An 8,761-nucleotide genomic window follows, 5' to 3' on the forward strand; every position below is an offset into this window, starting at 1 on the left:
CAGAGCCGCCCCGCCCCGCCCGCGTCCCGCCCCCGCCCTACCCGAGGGACTTTCCCTGGCGTTCCCGGGAACTACGGTCCGGGCAGCCCAGCACCCTGCCGCGGTGGCCCCGGCCGCACCCAGCCGAGCCGACCTCCAAGCCTAGCCAGGGACCGCTGGGACCATCCTTCTGGAGAGACCCGGGGACACCCAAGCCCCAACCCCACCCCAACTTCTGCCTCCCGTCACCCAAAACTTGAGGAGCTGTCCATTTACTCGTTATTCTGTTCTCTTTCCTGGTCCAGCAGTACAGGCTAAGCTTTGGACTCTTTTGAGCAGAGGGTTATTTAGGGGTAGAGTAGAGAGAGGACCCGCTGGGACATGGTGACACAGAGGAGGGGGAGGAAAGGTAGAGGAACTTGATTCATTGCTTAATACTCTGTGGGTTTTGGCCTTATGTGGTTGTGATGCTGTAAGAGGAAGTGACCCCCGAGAGGGGCAGGCACAGGCTCCCGGCCTGAGCCTTTCTCAGGGGCAAGTCTGTTGGTAGAGAAGTTTGCACCCGCTCCATCCTCCAGCTCAGCCACCAGGAAGGGGCGACAAAAGGGGATGGGTAGATGGAGACCGAGGAGTCAAAGAAAAGGGTCCTCCGAGCCCACATCCTCTTGAGATGGCTCAGAGGTTAAGAGCACTGACTGTTCTTCCAGAGGTCCTGAGTTCAATTCCCAGCAACCACATGGTGGCTCACAACCACTTGTAATGGGGTCCCCACTTGTAATGGGATCCGGAGCCTTCTTCTGGCCTGCAGGGACACATGCAGGCAGAATACTGTATACATAATAAATAAATAAATCTTAAAAAAAAAACAAAAACAAAAACAAAAACAGATCCTCTTTAAGAGCAGCAACTGTGCTTTTAACCCCCGAAGCCTTTCTATTCCCTTTATTGTTTTTTGAAATAAGGTCTCAGGTAGCCCTGGTTGACTTTAAACGGGCTGTACGTTAGTCATGGGCCCACACACCCTCCTTGTGTGCTCACATAACTCTTGACATGAGCCTGTGTACTGGTGGGTTTTGTATGTCAAAAGCGAGAGTCATCAGAGAGGAAGGATCCTCAGTTGAGCAAATGCCTCCGTGATCAAATCCAGCTGTAGAGTATGTTCTCAATTAGTGATCCATGAGGAAGGGCCCAGCCCAAGGTGCGTGGTGCTATCCCTGGGCTGGTGGTCCTGGGTTCTACAAGAGAGCAGGCTGAGCTGGCCAGGGGAAGCAAATCAGTCTGCAGCACCCCTCCATGGCCTCTGTCTCAGCTCCTGCCTCCAGGTTCCTGCCCTGCATGAGTTCTTTCCCTGGTTTACTTTGGTGATAAGGCAATGTGGAGTGTTTATTCAGTAAGCTGAATAAACTCTTTCCTCCCCAACTTGCTTTTTGGTCATGGTGTTTTGGCATAGCAATAGAAACCCAAGACAACCTGTTATAAAGATACGGGATAAAATATCTAGCAAGAATTTGAACTATGCCTTGAGTATTTCAAGACACAAAAATGTACTTACAGGCCAAGTGAAAGCGGGAGAGTTTGTCGGGACCCTTCTCAACATGATGTGTTGAAAATGGCAAACGAGAGAAAATTAACCCACAGGCTGTGGGCTATGAATGAGAAGCGTGTTCACCCCACCTCGTCCTATTGGTCTTGTTTTACTTTTTTTGATGCAGGGTGTCAGTTAAGGCAGGCGCATGTGTCTGCCTTAGCTGAGGCCATAAAGAGCTTGTCACCGGGCTGGAGAGATGGCTCAGAGGTTAAGAGCACTGACTGTTCTTCTAGAGGTCCTGAGTTCAATTCCCAGCAACCACATGACAGCTCACAACCATCTGTAATGGGATCTGGTGCCCTCTTCTGACCTGTAGTTATACATGCTGTATACATAATAAATAAACAAACAAGTAAATAAATCTTAAAAAAAAAAAAAAGAGCTTGTAACCACTGGGCTTTTCAGCCTTGTAGTCTTGACCCCAGATAGAAAATCTTCAGAAGAGCTGCCACCCTGCCATAACCCCCGCCCCGACCCTCTCCAGAATCTCCCTCCGGAGCTCTTCTCTGCTAAAACTAAGAGGATTTGTTTTCCGTGCAGAAGTCATAGCACAGTGCCAAAGAGCCTTCCTTGGATTGGCACCCCCATTGCCTCAAGCATACAGCACCCCAAATGCAAGTGATTCTCTCCTTGCCCCACGGCAACTTTGCCAACTCTCCTTGCCAAGGCCAACTCAGTGCTGGCTTGCATTCTCCTGCCCTTCCTGCGAGAGGAGTCCCGATGTCCTTGATAGCTGGCTCTTACTTCTACTGAGATCTGGCAGCTGCTGATAACGGGAACTTAGTTTTACTGGCACTTCCTGTCTTTCCCTCTGAGCACCTGTACGGCATTGATTGAGTCATGTGCCTCCCTTTCTGTGTATTCTCTTAGTTCCCAGCTGCCTCTCCCCTTTGGAGGCAAGTTTACTGTGGACACAGTAAAAAGATTAAATCTCAGGGCATTTCATTTGCGTCTTCCAAGACCATGAGAGCACGAGCTGTTCCTGGGACTGTGTGCACACAGTCAAATGCTCTTAAAAATATTTATTTTACATGTATGTGTGTGCACGCACGCGCTTGCATGCACCACATGCATTCAGGAGCCTATGAAGTCAGAAGAGACTTCATATCCCCTGGAACTGAAGTTATAGGTGGCTGTGAGCTGCCGGGTGGGTGCTGGGAACCGAACCCGGGTCCTCTGGAAGAGCAGCAGCACTCTTCTGAGCCGCCTCTCCATCTCCTGTCACGTGCTTTTGTGAAATCTGCAAAGTGGCCGGAGCTTGTAGCCACTTGGTTGAGACTCTGGGTCTCCTCTTTGAGTATTTTTTCTGACACACTTCTGTAGGGAAGCGTTGGAGTGGCTGTGAGAGTCTCGAGAAATGCCAGGATGTTCGCAGCATATTCAGATGTAGATCAAGAGTAGCTGTGAGTCAAAAGGAAACTTTCCAAGTCAGCAATAACACAAACCAAGTTTTAGAGCTGGAGAGTTGGCTCAGCGGTAAGAGCACCGGCTGTTCTTACGGAGGACCCAAGGTCAGTTCCTACACCCAGGTCAGCAGCTCTGTGTCCTGTAACTCAGCTCCAGGGGATCCAACAACCTCCTTTGGACTCTGGGCCCTGCACTCACATTGCACAGACACACGTATTGTCCAATAAAATATTTGTCAAAAGCAAATTTTGGCTAGTCATGCTAGAGGAAAGACTAAATTTATCTGCACATGCGCGCGCGCATGCGCGCGCGCACACGCACACACACACACACACACACACGCGCGGCGCGTGCGAATGTATTCACATATGTAGAGATCAATACTTGCCATGTTATGTCACAGTTACACACGTCTCAACTAATTGTGAAGTTAAAAGGAACTTTTCTAACTTACAGGTTAAAAAGCAGATTTTGATAAGTCATGCCACAGAAGGGGCTGAAGTACCTTCCTGTCTCCATAGAGGCCAGGATAACAACATAGTATAGAATCGAGTAAAGGGAATTGGAAAGCATGGTGGGCAGTCACAAGGTTTCCTTAGTTTCCTAGACTTTGTGAATCTGGCAGCCTTAAAATGGTAATCTGTTGTTTATTTTCTCATTCTAAATTAATATTTACCATTGTGCCTAACTTCATATCTTTTTTTTTTTTTTTTTTTTTTTTTTTGGTTTTTCGAGACAGGTTTCTCTGTGTAGCTTTGCACCTTTCCTGGAACTCACTTGGTAGCCCAGGCTGGACTCGAACTCACAGAGATCCGCCTGCCTCTGCCTCCCGAGTGCTGGGATTAAAGGCGTGCGCCACCACCTCCGGATTCATACTCTTTATTGTACATTATTTTATATGAAGAGAGTTCACATACATCATACGAACTTTGGCTCTGGGAAACCTGAATCTGTCCCACCTCTTTCCAAAGTCACTGTCTTTCATCCAGACCACTGGTCCTGAAGCTTTCCCTCCTGCTAGTAGCCTGCTTGTGAGAGGATGCAGGTGCTGCCCCCAGAGCAGGTGGATGGAAGTGTCAGAGAGGCCAGTGATCCACGTCTGGGTGTGTCGGGTCCCTCGTGCTCAAGGTCCCGACTTCCGTTGCACAGATTCGGAGGCCATCAGGGATAGGGACCGTTCCCACGAGCGGATTTGTCTTGTGCTGTCTTTGCTGAGCCATCACCTCACTTTCTGGAGTTCCTCTTCCGGCTGAGTCGGAATGGACGGGAACAGGTGTTTGTACACGGGGTGTATTGGGTAGCAGAAAGTGTGCAGCCATAATCCCTGCTCTTGGGAATTGGTTGTGAGTGAAACCTTGTCACAGGTCACAGAGCATGGCATCCTTATCTGTTGGCATCCTGGGTGGCAGGAACGAGCCCCAGCAGGACATTCCACCACAGCTGCTCCAGCTCCGGGCAGGTGTGCTTGGTTTTGCTCTGTGGCAAAGAGTGCCAGCTTTCCCTGCAGGATGCCTGCATGAATGTTCAAACTGGAGGACTAACAGTGGACTAGAACTGAACTCTAGATAGTCTCAGATGATAGCTTGTCCCTGCTTCCGCTACTTCCTGTCGTTCACTTCCTCCCGGTTTCCTGCCTAAGAACTTCATCCTCAGACATAGGAAAGACAATGCCACACAGACTGTGGCCAACTCCTACAATGGTAGCAGATCAAATCTTTTTAATACCCTACTTACACACGTGTGCACGTATGCACTTGGCATAACGGCTCTGCTCCTCTGAGCAAAGCCTGGCTGAGCTTGCCGCGGATCACATGACCAATGAGTGATGGTGTGGCTCCCTCACTCTGGCCTGATTTCAAAGCCCACTGCAGCTCATGTCTAACTTCTCCTGTAACCAGCGCTGTTCTGAGGCCCAGCAGCCCTCTGCTCCTTGCTGTTAGTATACGAGTCTCTGCAGCTGTGCGCAGCTGTGCCCACCTGTGCCCAACTTTCTGCTTCTCTGCTTCCGCTGCTGTGGATGTACCAGCTTGCCCCTCTTCCTGTCTTCCCTGGCCCCCCTGTTCCCATGCCTACAGTCTAAATTCTGAGTTCAATCTCTCATCTGGGCTTCTGCTCCCCGAGAACTTTGGGACCCTCCCTCATTACTGTCTCCCATTGCTTGGAACCACATTGTTGGTCTCTGTGGGGTGATACCTCCACATCAGCCCCACTGACTTCCTTGTGTGTTTGCAGCTGAGTGCCCTCTGTGGATATAAACGGAGCCTCGTGTTGGAGTTGAACCTAAAGTAGGACCCTGATGATCGCTGAGTGAAGGTCTGGTTTGTTGCCAGGCACCCTCTCTTTCAGGCTCAGAAGCTTTGGCACAAATGCTAATGACTTTTGCAGTTTGAACTTCTTCTTCTTCTTCTTCTTCTTCTTCTTCTTCTTCTTCTTCTTCTTCTTCTTCTTCTTCTTCTTCTTCTTCTTCTTCTTCTTCTTCTTTCTTCTTCTTAATATTATTAATAATAATAATTTATTTATATTTTATGTGCATTGGTGTATTGCCTGCAAGCATGTCTGTGTGAGAGTGTCAGATCCCCAGGAACTGGAGTTACAGACAGTGGTGAGCTGCCATGTGGGTGCTGGGAATTGAACCCGGGTCCTCTGGAAGAGCAGCCAGTGCTCTTAACCACTGAGTGGTCTCTCCAGCCCCGCAGTTTGAACTTCTCTAAGGAAGGATTTATCTTCGCTCACGGTTTCAGAGGATTTGGGTCCATCACAGCAGGGACAACCCAGCAGCACGAGTGCGTGGCAGAGGCTGTTCATGTCACAGAGGACCTGAGAGCAAGAAAGGAACCAGGCCAGGTGAAACCCACAGACCTACCCTGCTGAGTTACTTCTGCGGGCTAGACCCCATCTCCTAATGGTTCCACGGCCTGCTGAATTAGCACCACTAGCCAGTGGCCAAGATTCAAAACATGAGCTTGTGGTGGGACCGTTCAGAGTCCAATGAAATCTGCAGGAAAGAGTAAATTCTCCCCGGTCTCCAGGAGCAGGCAGTTCTCTTCCTGGAAGCTCCCAGTGGGAACTGGTAAAGAAAGACCTGAGGTTTGGTTTGCCTGGACTCTCAGAGCAGGACGTGTCTAATGAAATCTCTTGGGTTCTCTCAGTTCGGAGAAGCTCAGATTGATCTGTTTTCTAGAAAGATTGAGATCATATCCTGTGAGTGTGTGTGTGTGTGTGTGTGTGTGTGTAAAATAAAACTTACTCTGGGATCCTGGAAGGTTCCTGGAAGAGCTTGGCAGTTGAGCAAATTAGAGCTGTTCTGGACAGACTCAGGGCTCAGAGCAGTGGCGTTCCTGTAAGTCACAGAGAAGAGTGGCGAGGCATCAGACTGACATGCGTGAGTCACTCACCACGGGTGCTAGCGGCAGACCTGGAGTTGTGTGACAAATGGTCCCATTCACTCGGTCCTGTGCTGTGAGATCGCTCCACTGAGTCTCACACAAACCAATGGTGGAAAGCAGTGGCTGCAGGTCTACGCTTTCGGACTGTCCAGAATCTTGCTGTCTATGGGGGCGGGCGGGGTGGGAGGGGGTGTTCCAGCCTCTTGCACAGCACGCAGTCATCTTCTCAGTTACGTCAGCTCTGTCTTCCATGGGTGACTTTACACTGCATGTCTTCACAGGCCCCAAACACACACAGAAATTACTTCCAGTCACCACCTGGCACAGCTCATAGAGGTCTGATTCCTCATAATTCTTTTTTAAAATTATTGTATGTGTATGAGTGTTTCACCTGCATGTCTGTCTGTGAACTATGTGCATGCCTGGTGCCCGCTGAGCTCAGAAGACGGTATCAGATCCACGGTTGTGAGCTGCCAAAGTGGGTGCTGGACATTGAACCGGGGTGCTTTGCAAGAGCATCCCGTGCCCTTGACTGCTGACCTATCTCTCCAGCTCTCTTCAACAATTTTTCATAAAACCAAAAGAATTTCACCTTATCTACTGTATTGGCTTAAAATGACTATCCATACTCCCTTTGCAAACATCCACTAAAATACCTTTGTCAATATTTCCCATTCTGTGACCATTGCGATTCCCTTTGTTTTAAGAATACATATTTGATACTAACCTGGCTGGGGAAATACCTTGGTCAAGAGGGTGGTTTTCCAGGGCAAGCTTTATCCACTGCACTCAAGATGTGCTGACCCCAGTGAGTTTCCCACGTGGGGGAAACTCGACTGCATGCTTTATGGTAGTGGGGATCGCATTTGCACTCTTCCCCAACAAGTGTTAAAACATTGAAAAAGTATTTGAATCTTTTCCCCCAAGTGTATACTTTGGTGTGATTACTGTAACTGTGTTTGGAAGGGATGCACCTGGATCTCTTGTGGAATATTTGTTTAACCAGGCAAAGATGTGTTACATTTTTTTTTCATGCTGCATTTGTTAACTGTGTAAAGATGTGCTGCATTTGCGTTAATTAAATACAATTAAGCTGGGTTCAGAGAGGCGGGGTTAGCAACTGGCTGACAGGAAGTCGCAGGGAGGAGCCTAGCATGGGTTTTTTAGTTGGGGCGTTGTGGAAGGGAGCGGCCTCTGGGGTCACCAGCAAAGACAAAGTTAGCGGCTGCTGCTCTAACTCTCAAAGCTCACTGGTTTTAACCTAGCCTTTGAATCTTGAGTTTTAGTTGCACTATAGGGGTTTAGTTAGAACTACCTTCAGCAGCAGCAACAGAGCCATTGTCTGGGGAAACAGAACTTCCCCCAGGCTACGTACAGCCTTAGCGGCCTGGCCAGGGTAGTTTAAAATGCAGCTGCTGTAACTAAGGGAAATCAACTGAACCTCTTGTGAGTCTTGTTTCTGTGCCTTGTACCCTTGTGGTCCTAGAGCCTTTCTCCCGTGTGCATGTGTGGGTGTGTAATTGTATGTGAGTGTGCGTGTGTAGGGCTGTGTGCATACACATGTGTGTATCTGTGGTGTGTGTACATGTGGGTGCGTGTTGGACAGTTCTTGGGCTTTGAGTGTGCACCGTGTGAAGAAATCCACAGAGCAGAGCTGCTGGGAATGGACGGCTTCTTCCGTGCCAGCTTCGGTTTGGTTGCACAGTAGCTTTCTGCCCTGGCAGTAGCTGTTTGTGTTGGTGCAACGTAAAAGCACTGGTGAATCGAGTCTAACTCACTTCCTGCTGCAACCCCTTGGGAGTCGCCAGTCAGTGTTTCTGGAGGCAGAGCGGGTTGCTACACCAAGGGGGATGTAACCCAAGCCACAAGTAAAAAGACCTGCTGTTTGAATACGCCCCTGTGGCCTTCCTAGGAGAGGGAGCGCTTTCCATAGGCCTCGTGGAGCTAAGAGACCTTCCGGAGGCTTCATTCTTCCCTCTGGGATGCCCAGCCTGGCAGGGGTCAGCCTGGGAGCCCCCAGTTCAGAGATGAGAGAAGCATGTCCCTCAACAGCGGGTCCTGTGAGGAGGCGGGCCTCTGTCCCCAAGTCCCCATTGGTTCCACACTGCTGTACCATGTCACCACAAACTCGGTGGTTTAAGACAAAACCGGCAGGAGTCCCCAAAGAGTTGGCACAGCTGTGGCTTGGGGGGGCTCCAGGGGAAGAGAGAGACATTTCTTTGCTTCTCCAGCTTCTAGAGGTGCCTTTTCCAAATCCTGGGCGCTTAGGTCAGCAGCACAGCTTTCTTTGGCTACTTAGTGCTCTCTGAGCGCTCTCTCTCTCTCTCTCTCTCTCTCTCTCTCTCTCTCTCTCTCTCTCTCTCCCCTCCCATCTCACTCTCTGATCTCCTCCCCTTCTTTC

At 49.7% G+C, this 8,761-nt stretch overlaps 1 non-coding gene across 1 annotated transcript; it reads left to right on the forward strand.

Moving 5' to 3' along the window:
* The first annotated feature begins 7,079 nt into the window (after positions 1 to 7,079).
* On the forward strand, positions 7,080 to 7,241 carry LOC114698460. Its single transcript, XR_003735351.1, has one exon. It is a non-coding gene; the product is annotated as a U1 spliceosomal RNA (small nuclear RNA).
* The last annotated feature ends 1,520 nt before the right edge of the window (positions 7,242 to 8,761 follow it).

Source organism: Peromyscus leucopus, chromosome 12 (genome assembly GCF_004664715.2).
Source record: "Peromyscus leucopus breed LL Stock chromosome 12, UCI_PerLeu_2.1, whole genome shotgun sequence".
Classification (NCBI taxonomy): domain Eukaryota; kingdom Metazoa; phylum Chordata; class Mammalia; order Rodentia; family Cricetidae; genus Peromyscus; species Peromyscus leucopus.